The following is a 12,766-nucleotide window of genomic DNA, read 5'->3' on the forward strand; positions in this document are numbered from 1 at the left end:
TGGTTTTTGACGATCCGACTTTCCGTTTCGGAGATATCGTAATTTATGTAAAGGGGTAATTTTTAAAATTCCACTCTCCGTCTTACGAAAGCCTATTCACGCGTAATAAAAATACATAAACTTTAGACGCCTGCAGTTCCGAAACTATTAGTGTTTTATTAATTATTAAGACATTGTTAGAAGCGGTAAACCTTCCTCTTTGAAATGGTTTTTTGTTTTTGATGATCGGACTTTCCGTTTTCGAGATATCGTAAGTTATGTAAAAGGGTATTTTTCTTAATTCGACTATCGCTATCTCCGTCTGACGCGTCGCGTCGTACCTCCTTGTCGCGCGTGAGTCGAGACAGTCACGTGACCGGGAAGTAGTAGTATTTCCAAGAATTTACTACGCGCTGTTTACTATTTTACGCGCGCGAGATGAATGGACTCGCGCGAGCGCATTGAAACGTAAACAAAGCTTCGAATCCTTATATCTCCGTAACTAGCCACCGCATCGACTTGAAATTAAAATCGCTATATCTCGGGAACTAATTGAGCTATCGACTCGCACGAGCGCTCATTTTAAAGGGTATTTCATCCTCTATCATATGAATATATAAAATATTATTATTTATGCTGTCTTCTATGTTTATTTCGACATTTACTTTGACACCCGACTTGAAACAGAAATTGTCATATCTCCGGAACTAATTGAGCTATCCACTTGTTCGAACGCTCATTTTAAAGGGCATTTCATCCTCTATCCAATGACTATATCAGCTACTATAATTTTTGCTATCTTCTATGTTTATTTTCACATTTACTTTGACTCTATGCACCGAAAGAACTGGTGTGCGATAAAACTGGATTATAAATTGTTTATTTAATTGAAAGTGAATGTAAATTTGTAAATAGGATGTTTACGTAATTACTAATCAGCAGTTTTTCGTAAATAATGATGTTCTCTGCTACTAATTACGATATCTACCTGAAAGAAAATTCGTTTTCAAAGCTGTTTTATATGTTGGTAGGTTTATCGTTAAGATTCGTAGCTCTTAATATTCTAAAACTTTTCTGAACATATCTGTCAGTCCTCTCGTGAGGTAAATTCGGTATTTCTCAAAGTAGTAATGTAGCAATAAATTAATTGACTCAAACAATCGTCAGTGGTGAAAGTTATAATTTTTCTTTTAATAGTACATATGATTATCGATGATAATATAATATAAAAACAAGTCCAGACGTTTCAAACTTTAACGCATGCACGTATTAACATTTTCAGAAGGAATACTAAATTTTGTTTGCAATTGTTATTATCGATAACAATTAAACCTGTCTAAGGTACTACAGTAATGTTTGACTTTTCGAATCTTCAAATTAACAGGATTTGTAATTAGAGGGTCCGAGAAACTATACATATATCTCAAGATTATAGCCGATATCTCGTCAGATGTCGATAGTAACTTCGTAAGCGGATCAGGCAAAGTGAACTTATGAGCTCTGTGCCTAAGTACTTCGTCGCAATACCGTAAATTAATGACTACTGCATTTGCATCCATTGAGATACCGAGTATAAACCAAATCCCTCAGGCTATTGATGGAGGGCCAAACGGAATTTCGTTCCTAGCCAACGAATAGCACGACTTACATGTACGCGTACGCAAACTATTAAAATTACTCTCTTTCCATCACCCTCATTTATATTGGCATACGTTAACAAGTAAATTCAACTTAAAAAAACAAATATAATTATTCTCACCCATTTATCACGTAATTGACGTATGAATCTTACCATAGAAAAATATTATTGCAATCGATTCCCTATCTATGTGTCTAAATATTATGTGTTAATTTTGATATCCATGACAAACTCCAAATTTACAAATACTTATACCCTTGCTATGATCCGGGAACCTGATTTTTGTTTGGTACCGTGGCTTCTCCGACTCATTGCACTATTTTCTAAACTATCAAGAAGTAGACACGCACGCGATAATAATTAAAACGCGGCGAATACGCGAAGAGCAAATCGGTGAGGGGAACAGGAGGGAAGAGGAGCTTCGGGTCGTATCATCGCGGTGCTAATTTGCATAAATTGCGTCGACGCAGCAACACCCTACGCCCCCGCTAACTACGCCAGCCTACGGATAGGAGGATGCAACGAAGAGACCGCGGTCGACCGAGGAAGCCGAGATCTTTATGGTAGCAATAAAGCCAACCTCGCCGGGCTTCGCGTTACAAATGACTACTGGTAGCTGAAAACTATTGCCCACCGTATACTGGTATACCGTGTGCCCCTACCACGGACCCCCGTGTAACCCTGCACAGCTCCTGCTTCAACCGTGGGGGTGGGAGGTGGCTGCTGACCCCACCAGCCAGTCCCCGCAGCTGGTTAGGTGCGTGAAATAGGACCTCTCGTAAATCCTTGTAACGCCTAACTAACTCCCACGCTGTGTGCCTTGATTTTCTTTATATCGCGACGATCCGATGTTAGGATTATCTTCGTTAATAATTGTTATTAAGTAACCGCGATACCGCGCTCGCGACGCTTTTTCGTCGCGCTGTGGGTCAAAACGCGCGACAAAAATAAATAGGGTGGTTTTGAAACAAACACACCATTTAATATTTTGCAGTTAAGTGTTTCATAGTTTGATTGTCACGTCAGTTTAGTGTGAATAGAAACGTCGATGTTTATTCAAATTACAGTGTTATCATTAGAAATATTCGATAATAAGTGTATTATTAATATTCCATAGCATTCCTTGCGATAGCTAAAGTTTCACGATTATCAGGGTTAGGTAAATAACAAAAATAAATAGGGTAGTTTCGAAATAAACCATTTAATATTTTGCAGTTAAGTGTTTGATACTTTGATTACCACGTCAGTTTAGTGTGAATTGTTAATTTAATTGCAGTGTTACGACTAGAAATATTCGATAATAAGTGTAAATATAATTAATATTTCATAGCATTCCTAGTGATAGTTAAAGATTCACGACTATTAACAAAAATAAATAGGGTAGTTTCGGAATAAACGCACCATTTAATATTTTGCAGTTAAATGTTTGATACTTTGATTGCCACGTCAGTTTAGTGTGAATAGAAACGTCGATGTTTATTCAAAGTACAGTGTTATCATTAGAAATATTCGATAATAAGTGTATTATTAATATTCCATAGCATTCCTTGCGATAGCTAGAGTTTCACGATTATCAGGGTTAGGTAAATAACAAAAATAAATAGGGTAGTTTCGAAATAAATATACCATTTAATATTTTGCAGTTAAGTGTTTGATACTTTGATTGCCACGTCAGTTTAGTGTGAATAGTTAATTTAATTGCAGTGTTACGACTAGAAATATTCGATAATAAGTGTAAATATAAATAATATTTCATAGCATTCCTAGTGATAGTTAAAGATTCACGAGTATTAACAAAAATAAATAGGGTAGTTTCGGAATAAACGCACCATTTAATATTTTTCAATTAAATGTTTGATACTTTGATTGCCACGTCGATTTACTGTGAATAGAAACGTCGATGTTTATTCAAATTGCAGAGTCACGATTAGGAATACTCGATAATAAGTGTATTATTAATATTCCATAGCATTTCTAGTGATAGTTAAAGTATCACGAGTGTTAGGGTTCTTTTGAAACGCATTATACAAGCTCGAAGTGAAAATTCTGGTTACTATGGCTGAGTACAGCTCAGGGATGAGTGTAAGCATTTTCTGCGTTCCATGCAAGAAATTCAATCTATTTTAAATCTGGGTTTATTTTAATCCCCCAAACGGGGTTTATTTTCAATTTTGATTTAGATACATACCTCACAAAGGTGATTTAGGCACGATTTCCACGTACCTTCGTTTCGAAATTAGCTAATATTACGATCATCTATTAAAATCAAAGACTCGAAAGAAATAATTTGCATGGGTCTGAATGGACTCAGAGTTAACATTAGAACTAATTTCAACTAAAAATTGTAAAAGCTTCGCTCGACTGGATTGTTGCACCGTGATTTTCTATAAGAGAACGAATAAACATTTATTTCCATTGAATTGTATCCTCGAGCATCTGTCGTTTCAATATCTTCGTTACAAATAAATACACCATAATTGTCAGTTCTAGTGTTAAAAGGAAATAGGCTCGAGAGCAGTTGGAAGCAGTCTCTATCGTCATATTTTCAGACCACGGTTCTAATCCGCGACTAAAATCCGCGCGTGGGCGGGCGCGCTCGAAATCCTCTTGCCCTTATAATCGCGTTCCAATGGATGAAGTTAAGTCACCGCAAAAATTCCGCGGACGTTGCTCGCCCCTGACGCGTGTTTAAGCGTCGAACCTCGTCGTAGTCCGTTGTCGACTTCCGGTTCGCGATCGGTGGGCGCTCCGTGTATCAGTCCGCCTGTCCGGTCGGGTATAATTAATAACAATCCCGGACGAGTGGCGCGAGTGGCAGGCGCAAATACTCGTTTAATGAACACGAAATGGAATTTGTTGCGACTGCCAAGCATCTGCGGTGAATGTTGGCTAGAAATAGGGTAGAGAGAGAGAGAGAGGGGGGGTGGTCGGGGAGGATTCCTGCGAGCGCGAGCCGCATTTCGGTGAAAGGAGAGAGCAACGGGGGTGGCTTTAGCCGCGGGGATGGCCCGATGAAAAGCGAGGCGTCGCATATTAATCATGGTATTAACACTTGAACCGAGTAAAAGCCTAAACCGCCGTGCCCAACGGTGGTGAAAAGCGTCGCGCACCGCCTCCTTGACATCCTCCGCGCTCCGTATACTTGTATTTCCGTCGACCCTGGAACGGTTACAGGACCGTAGGACCGCGGGGGTGGCGCGCTCGCGGAGCCATACAGGGCGGGACTGTAAACTGAAACGGCGCGAAAATTAATTGCCAGGAACGCTTCGCTCACTCTCGCCGACCTACCCTTCACCCTTAATTACTAACCACCCTTCGTTCGACCCCCCCGAAATCCCTGTCGCTTTTCCCACCCGACCGCTAACCGGCCGTAGGGGTAGGAGAAAAAATGCAACGCTTCGAAGCGAAAGATAATATAAAACGGTACAACGATCAGATATCACGGTCTGCTTAATTTCCGGCGTATCGGGTGAAAAATAATGCCGCCAGCAATCGCCGCGCTCTGGCCAAACATACCAGCTATTTTTCGACTCGCTGGTAAATAGCACTCATTGATTTGTACGCAACTTCCGGATGGGATTTTTGGACTCGTTCGACGTCGCACGATGAAGCATTTCGATCTTTCGAATCTTGGTAATAGAATGCACGAACGACATTGTATCGGTATTGTTTCTTTGGTTTTTTACTCATCAAGCCTCGTTTTGCATCGGGGCTGAACACTTTTGTGGTAATAATTTTTCTCTTCATCCGTTTCTGAAATATTGGTATCATTTATGTGTATCGAATATGTTGTGTTCACTTTTTCTTTATAGACACTTTTTTTTGGTAAATATACATTACATTTTCTAGCAACTTTCACTTCCTCGTTGTTCATCTGCTTGAAATTATTCGAGTTTGAAGATTGCCTATTATGCAATGTTAGATTTTCTATTTGTAGAATTTTCATGGATTTCTAGATTTCCGAGTAGTAAATATACATTACATTTTCTAGGAACTTTCACTTCCTCGTTGTTCATCTGCTTGAAATTATTCGAGTTTGAAGATTGCCTATTATGCAATGTCAGATTTCCTATTTGTAGAATTTTCATGAATTTCTAGATTTCCAAGTGAGTATCGATGTCTTTTATGGCGTCATTGGAATCGGTAAAGGTTTTTGTTAACAGTACAAAAATTGACTGTCAGTACGGCTTTTACGTTATTTTTTGTATCGCGATGTATGGAGCAAACATTGTGTATCGCGTTTCTCATTAAATTCGAGATATACCCAGTTCCAATTTCTCGACTATATTTTCGATTTGCATTCGCGCGAGTAATAACCTCGTTTTCGGTAGTGTTAAGCGTGAACCGTGTCAGTAGAAATCAATAATAGACAAGCGCCCGGTAACGCGAAATTAACGAGGGATAAAGTCTGCGTGGTTTGTTAATGGCCAGAACGAATTAAAATTTTGTTTCCAGGACTGTAATGTCGGATTCAGGAAAAAGTAAAAATGAAACGCTTTTTAAAATTTCTTTTAAAAACAATTTAATGGACCAAAAAATAAACACCTTTGTAAACAGTTTCTCGTTGTTTTATTTCATCGCGAGAGTGTTAATGTAATGTTACAAAATTTCAAATTGTTATAATCGTATTGCACACTGTTCGAACGTGTTTGCACGCAACAAAGTAAACGGGAATTGTAAAATAATATCTTTTTTCTCGTAAAGTTTTGTATTGGAACAAATCAATTTAAAATAGTTAGTCGTACCTTGCGTTTAGTTACCAAGTCTGACTATTACACGTTATTTCTACTTGCAATGGTATCTGTAAATCAAAAACGTAAACCAAAAACGATCTCATTTTGGCTGAAATTCCAAATTACAATTTTCTGTCATGTTCCTGGCTGTGAATGATCAATTACTTTTACAACAAAGTATATTTGTCGATATAATGAATTAAACAACGACTAATTATCACGCTTAAATGAGCTATTTTTATTATAACGTCAGAACTCATAAGTTTCGAGTCATCCTCAAAATAAACACGAGTATACAAATGTGAAATTGTAAATAATATTGAAATAGGGAAGAAAATAAAAATAATATTAGTAAGAATAAATTGGGTATGAAGTAATGTGAATTTGAGACACGTAAAAAATAATAAACCTAACCCAAACCAAATATGTCGATCTCATTTTGGCTGGAATTCCAAGTTACAATTTTCTGTCATGTTCCTGGCTGTGAATGATCAATTACTTTTACAACAAAGTATATTTGTCGATATAATGAATAAACAACGACTAATTATCACATTAAATGAGCTATTTTTATTATAACGTCAGAACTCATAAGTTTCGAGTCATCCTCAAAATAAACACGAGTATACAAATGTGAAATTGTAAATAATATTGAAATAGGGAAGAAAATAAAAATAATATCAGTAAGAATAAATTGGGAATTTGAGACACGTAAAAAATAATAGAAATGAGAGAATAAAATTTGTCCAGCACTGTAGCAAGGCACAGTATATAATAATTATTAATCACAAATAGCTGCGTTCGTACAGAGTAATTGATCGAATACTGAAGCATCGATACTCTTCCATTTATTTTTACAGTCATTCATTGTAATCATAATGATGCCACGGTACTTTTCAAATGTAAATAAGTACGAATAAAATAATGGAAATGAACCAACAACAGTATAAAATTTCGATATGGTTGCAATCTCATTCGCATGCTGGTGCAGCAAAGGGGGAGCCATGAATTTGAAATACAATGCATATGGACAAAGAACCCGTAGCGAAATGCGAGCAGTTGTTTCATTGTGTAGTAGTCGAAGGAAAAATTGTGCAGAAATAAAACGTAGGTACAAGACAACCTGTGTTCTTTGTCATTGGAAACGCGAGGCAAGAAATAACTCGGTACAAGTAAAATGAAAACAAGACCAAAAGGGCCAGGCATGTCGTTAACTTGCTGAATGTCGCAAATTGCATCGAAGCATCGTCTAATTTAACTCGTAATATAGAAAATTGAAGGAGGGAAAAGTAAATATGAAAAAACAAAGTAAATCATACTACTGTGATATCGATATTAAAAAAAAAGGATTCGATGGACCTGTGGAATACTTTGGACGAGTTCCCCTAAGTGCTCATACTAACGAAGAAAACTTTTGATAAGCTGTAGAAGAAAAGTGGTACGCTGTTCGATTAAACGTATTAGAAAATTTAGTTGATAACGTTAGCAATATTAAAGAAAAATAAAAAGAAGACAGGTTATTAAACTTTCTTTCGTTCGACTAGAAATAATTTTGAATATGAAAATACTCGTTAAATAAAAGATATCGCCGTGTGTCGTAATTAATGCGAATGCTCGTGAAAATTTCGCTGTGACTCGATTTGCTCGAAAGAGAGGGGCGACAGGGATCGAACTTGAATGGAAATGGTCTGGGGTTCCATCAGAAACGCAAAACTGCATAAAGGTATCTATCGATTTGAAACACAAGATTTCAAAGAGGGCAAAACTCACCAAAGACGGGAAAGAACATGGGTGGGTGGGAGGGGGTGAGACACCAGAGGTTTCGCTGTGTCGAGTGAATCCTGGAACAGGAGGTAGGCGATGTAATAAAGCGAGTCGCGAACGAAGCACGCCTCAAAGGCAACAGTTATCCCTAGAGTTACAATCTTCTTCGATTTCAAGGGGTCGCCAGATCAAGCTGCTAAGGCAATACGCGCTGTATTCGTACAGCATGGACGAGCATGACCCTATAAATCCGAATAACCGTCGCCTACAGACCCCCACGTCTCTTGCATTTTCGAAAAAACTCACAAATGTTTCAGTCTTGGGGAACAGACTGGACTCGGTATTAATTTATTAAAAATTTTGGCGGACCAAAAGTGTTTTCATTTATTTAACTGTAATATTCGATAAAAAAACGTGTACTTAATATGAAAGAACAAGTGCAAATGCATATTGCACCGAGCAGACGAAATTATGTTATTAGCAGACAGTCTATCATGGGGAATTGAACTTTTTATATCTTTTGTTAGAAAACAACTGTAGTTTGTCCCAGTTTGCGGGATCGCCAGATACTCGGATAATAATAGACTCCAGTTAATTCTGTTTTCAGTATTTCTGTACCTGGTTTAAAAGTTTATGTTTTAGATATGTGTAGGTATACTTCGAAGCATATTTCCATCTCTAATAAATCGTATCTGAATAAACATACCCAAATTAAATTTTAGAGAAAAGCTAGAATATTGTATCGTTTTTAAGTTAATCAAGTTGTTGGATTTTTAACAAGAAACTAATAAAATTTTACTTAGACTGCTTGACTTTCGATTTTTTAATCGATAGATGTAACGTAGAGAGCGAAATTTGGAATAATTTAAATTTCATTCAGTGCAGGAATACTGATATTTTTTAAATTTATTTACTATTTGGATCTTGAAATTCGTCTAGTGGATGCGAAGGAGACTGTTTCGCGTGTTATTTTTATTTTCACTTTGCTGGGTATTGATTTCCTCTTCCGTTTAGCGGTCTGGCGTTCAATTTTTCGGAAAAAATCGTTGCACGGCGAAGGTTTCCGCGAGACGCGTTCGTGGAAAATTAGATAAAAGTTCGCCCCGTTGAAAAATACTAAAATCAGCAGCTTCTAGTCGCAAGGGGTCGAAACGTTTTCCCCTTACATCGGGGTTTGTTTATGAGTGTCGTTCGTGGCAAAGGACCAGCAACGAGCTTTTGTCATGGCAGATACCGATGATATTGAATTTTCCCGGGGAACGTAAGCCCAAAGTACGGCCCGTGGCGGTTCCCAGAGTACACGAAGAAAGTGGCAGCTTTTACGCGGTATCGGTCGGTTCTCTAAGTGCATAACGCAGCAGGATGCACTAGAAAGATGCCGGTCAGTCTATTCGGCCAGTTAGGCCTCGTTCGTAATAGCCCAGTAATCGTGTTTGCTAATTGAAATTATGTCCTTACTGGGCCGACGTGATGCCACTCCGTCGCTCGACCGTGGAAAATTCATTTTCCGTTGCAGGTTACTCGAAAAGAAACAAGGAACCTCGACGTTTCGTTCCTTTATGGAGCACCTACATTTTTATGGACAACTCGGTTAAATTTCTAATTCGACTATACGTCGCGAAAAAATTCCATTCGTCGGAATATCGTGTCGAAAATTAATTACACTGGAATTACAAGTACAGCTAAAAATATCAGAGAAATTACGAGATTTTTATAGGAATATTCAACTATCGTTTTTAAGTTTCATACAGGGTGTTCAGCCACCCCTGGGGGAAAATTTAATAACGGATTCTGGAGGCCAAAATGAGACAAAAATCAAGAATATTAATTTGTTGATGGAAAGTTATTAACGTTTAAAGTTCTGAATTTTTTTCTCGAAAGTGGGTAGGATTTCGAGGGAATGTTTAATGACCAAAAATGATTGTAATTGACCCCCGCAACCGGAAATAATTTTTTCAGAACGATTTGAAAAAATTTTTTTTCGCCAAAAAATTTCAGGGAAACATATCAACGTATGGTCAGACATTTTCGATAAGGAATTTTTTTCTCGAAACTGCGTGGGATTTCGGGGGTATGTCTATTCACCAAAAATTATTGTAATTAACCCCTGCAACTGAAAATAATTTTTTTGGAACGATTTGAAATTTTTTTTTTCGTCGAAAAATTTAGACACCTAAAAATTCGTTTTTGATTTTTAATAAGTTTGTTTGGCATCCTACAGAAATTTTGTTTAGTACTCTTTTGTAGGTAACCATGAGCTCTATTTTTGTACTAAATTTCATTGAGATGCGTTCACTATTGTAGAAGTTATGGCAGTTTGAAAATTGGACCCACTTCTATGGGGGTTTTCCGCATTTTTCGAAGTCAAGGATCGACTTTTCGTTTATTTTTGTAATTTCTACATATTCTCCATCAAAATACGCGTAGTTTGCTTTTTTAAACATTAAAATCGGACAATCCGTTCAGAAATTATGACATTTTAAAGAATCTCATAAAATTTTAGTGAAACATTTCTGGCGTCACATTAGATTTTTGTTTAGGAATTTTTTTCTCGAAACTGAGTAGGATTTCGGGGGTATGTTTAATCACAAAAAATGCTTATAATTGACCCCCGCAACCAACCATAATTTTTTCAGAATGATTTGACAAATTTTTTTTTCGCCGAAAAATTTCAACACTTATCCGATTTTTTTTCTCGAAAGTGGGTAGGATTTCGAAGGCATGTCTATTCACCAAAAATGCTTATAATTAACCCCCGCAACCGAACATAATTTTTTCAGAATGATTTGAAATTCTTTAATTTAATTTTTTAATAACTCTTTGACGAGGTCTCAATCAAGAAATTGATATTCTCGATTTTCGTCTTTTTTTGGCCTCTAGAATCCCCCATTAAAACACCCTGTATAACTATTTAACTTTGCACAAATGTTCATTAGACCTACTCAAGAATATAGCAACGTATATCAATTTTTTACTTCGAAGGAGGAATTAAAGATACAAAAAGTAGTTGAAATAAAAATTGTACCAGAAATTTTCATTTTTCTCCCCCTATACGAATAAAGGTGTTTATTCTTCAACTGTATACTACAATACAGAATTATTGTAATTGTTCTACGTAGAATCGTCACCTTAGTTTTGTACATTTCCTCCATAAAAGTCTCATTTTTTCGCTTGGTTCCGACTAAACGCTGAAATACGTTCATCTAATCGTGCTTTATGTATTCTTTATCAGAAAGATTTCACACAATTACCTTCCGTGTTAATGCAAAAACATACGAGAACACGATCGACAACGATTTTCATTCCTGTCGCATGCGATCCTACGACCAATAAAACTTTGTCGACTTCCGACGATCACGCGAACGACTACGAGGGAATAAGAAATCCCTGAATAGAAATTGCGGCTGATCAATGAAGGAAACGTCGAGGCTCGTTTTATGGCGAAGGAAACCTACTTCTGTCTATTTAACGTCTATTTATTAATTCAGCTTGTCGCCAAATACGTGCATATTTATCCCTCGAACGACGTCGCGATTGTTTATGCATGCAAGTAGCGTTTCACGACAAAAAATCTGATTAGTACGAGAGGTACTAAAAAACATACCATATTCTACCTTCGATATTTAAAGATCCCTAATCAGTTCCTCGATCCTGTGTTAAAGCATTCTCTCTTCGAGACAACTAATTTTCAAGATATTTCACTGTCAATCTGTGACCAAAGACACCTCAGATTCGCAGCCTCACTGCGCCCTAAAAAGTCGATCAATCTTTCACGCAATTTATTTCAAAATTCCACACTCGCGACTATTAAAATCGAAGCCACGATTCGGATATGAACGAAAGCGCTGGGACGACTATAATCAGGAATACCTAACTGTTGACGAATTGACACAGCGGATGTCTCGGTGATCGACATGGGAGTAGAATAAAATAAAACTAAAATTAACGGAACGCCAACGGCATGGCGAATTCGTAGAAAAAGCGAAAGGAGACGTTTTGAATGACGGACAAAGTCAGCAGACGGCTAGAGACTCGATCGTCTGGGGGGGGTGGAAGCTCTTCTCGAAGAAAGAAGGAAGCGTGGCCAATAGGCTATGTATCGTTCCGGATGCAATTGGGTTATTAATTAAGGGTATAAGCTGCTGCGGGAGTGGTTCCGTGGGCAGAGGATCCCTTTCATCGAGTTTTAATGCCCGCGGAAAAGGGGGCGGTGAGGGGGGAACGGGGGAGGAAAAATATTCGAGCGAAACGGAGCTTGGCGGGGGCGGAGGGGGGCATAAGAGAATCGGCGCAATTATGCCGATGTTGTTAAGGATAGACTTTTAATTTCGCGAATCCTTAATTATTTCCAGGGCTAGTTTTAAAGCCAGACTGGTTCGGCCGATATCAATCTGCAAGGCAACTTTGTGTCTGTAATTGAAAAAGCTTGAAACCCTCGGTCCTCTCGTTGGGAAAGAAGGAAATGGATCGGCGGAGCCGGGGTCCTCCTATCTACGAATCGTTCCCCGTAAATAAAATTCTGTTCCCGGTACTTATTTCTTTCCTTTCTCATCTTTTCGTGGCTTCCGCTCCGCTGTGCCAGCCGGTTTCTATTCTTCCTTTAACCCGTTGGTTTGCTGATTTCTTATTGCGAACGCGTCACGGTCGTTGC

Source organism: Colletes latitarsis, chromosome 5 (genome assembly GCF_051014445.1).
Source record: "Colletes latitarsis isolate SP2378_abdomen chromosome 5, iyColLati1, whole genome shotgun sequence".
NCBI classification, from domain to species: domain Eukaryota; kingdom Metazoa; phylum Arthropoda; class Insecta; order Hymenoptera; family Colletidae; genus Colletes; species Colletes latitarsis.